Source organism: Chaetura pelagica, unplaced genomic scaffold (assembly GCF_000747805.2).
Source record: "Chaetura pelagica isolate M959 unplaced genomic scaffold, ChaPel_1.0 scaffold147, whole genome shotgun sequence".
In the NCBI taxonomy this organism is placed as follows: Eukaryota; Metazoa; Chordata; class Aves; order Apodiformes; family Apodidae; genus Chaetura; species Chaetura pelagica.
In genome coordinates, this window is record NW_009954194.1 from 4104451 (window position 1) to 4106199 (window position 1749).

The window sequence follows — 1749 nt, forward strand, 5'->3', positions numbered from 1 at the left end:
GGTCCCGCGCGTGGGCTCCTGCAGGGTGGGGGCCGGGGGGGTAACCCCCGGCTGCGGGTCCTATACGCAGCACGTGGCAATGGCACTGCCTGCTCTGTAACCATGGCACTGACCCCCGCGGCACTGCCCTGCTCTGTCCCCATGCCAAAGCCTCCTCTGTCCTCAATGGCACTGACCCAGATAGCACTGTCCGCTCTGTCCCCACCCATGACTCTGACCCCAACAGCACTGCCCTGCTCTACCCTCCTCGTCATGGTCCCAGTGCCACTCCCTGCTCTTCCCTGTCTCCAGGGAGGCCTGTGGGTGCTGGCACAGGTCAGCACAGGCAGGCCAGGTAGATGCTACACCAGTGGCTACTGGAGAGGAAAAGTGGCCGATTGAAACCTTTCCATCTTTTCTGATTCACAAAGTAGCTCCCTGCACCCATCCAAGGCTCCATGGACAACTGTAGGAAGGGTAAAAGGCATTGCAAAGCTGCGCCCAAGTTAATCCCCCCAACGATGAACAGCCACGGGCTCTTCGTACACACACCCCTGTGATACAGACACAGATCAAAGGCATTTCCCACCCAGGCTACACGCCTGATACATTTTCCCCAAAATGACCTTTCAAAGCCTGCAAAAAGCTCCATCAACTGCTGCACAGAGGTCAGGCACATGGTTGCTGCTTACAGCACACCCTTCTAAGCCAGTGATAAAATAGCACCCCCAACCTCCTCCTCACCCCTCCAAGTTCAGTCTAGAGCCAGACAACTTGGGAAGTACAGTGGGGTCCAGGGAGGTAGCATGCAATGTGTTCACAAGCCTGAGTTCCATGCTGAACTCAGTAAGAAGCAGGGAAGATGAGCAGGAGGCACTGAGGATGTCCCAGGAGACAGGGAATGTTCAGGGTATGGCATGCTCTCCCACTGTCCTGGAGTCTTGATGGAAAAAACAGTAGCAGGGCATGGTACACCCTGAACAGGGGTTCAGGTCAGCCAGTAGTGCAAAGACTGCACTGCAGTTGGCAGCCTCTGAAGGCAACCCTGAGGTTGCTGCAGTGAAGTGGCACCATTGCAGGTGCAATGTCCCTCCTGCTCACTCTGGTGTCCCACTGCAGTGGGCACCCAGTGCTGCTGTACAGGAGGCGCTGTGGCACCTGCACCCAGCCCAGAGAGGACCAGTGCCCCATTCATACTCAAATCAAAGTGGGGCAAAAAAAGAGAGGAAACTCAGTTCAGCCTATGGGGAAGAGCAGAGAGTGTATCAGTCATACTGCCTGTAGGCTGGATGCTAAGGAAAAGGGTGCATCTATGCTGAGACATGACAGCAAGGCCGCATTTCTTCCTGAGGGGAAATCAATGGCAGCACCGGCTCTCAGGAGATCCAGCCTCCCAGGTCTGCCTCCCAGCCTGCGTGCCACAGACGGGTCAGATGGAGAAGCACAGCTGGCAGGGGCTCCCCAGCCCCACCAGACACACTTTTCCCTTAAGTCTACAATAGGAACCCAGGTTGCAGCCCCAGAGGTGAGACCCCGAGTAAAGGTTTCAGCGTATGGTCCCGCCTTACGCGGGGGAGACAATGAAGGCGCATGAAACCCAGGGGGAGCCAGGGCAGACCCGGGCCGGGGGTTATGCCCAGGACAGGCTCCACGGAGTTTTCCTGACGAGCCCAGAAGTGCAGCGGGGGCTGCTTTGTTCCGGGGGATGGCTGGGAGGCGCCGAGGGGGACCCGGGCTGCCCTCCAGCCTACCCGGCACGGGCAGCTTTTC

General features: G+C 58.0%; 1 protein-coding gene across 1 annotated transcript in view; it reads right to left on the reverse strand.

The window, feature by feature from the left end:
- The window catches only part of CRMP1 (collapsin response mediator protein 1), a 50249-nt gene that overhangs the window by 47858 nt on the left and 642 nt on the right, over window positions 1-1749 (reverse strand). The gene's annotated exons all lie outside the window — the stretch shown is intronic.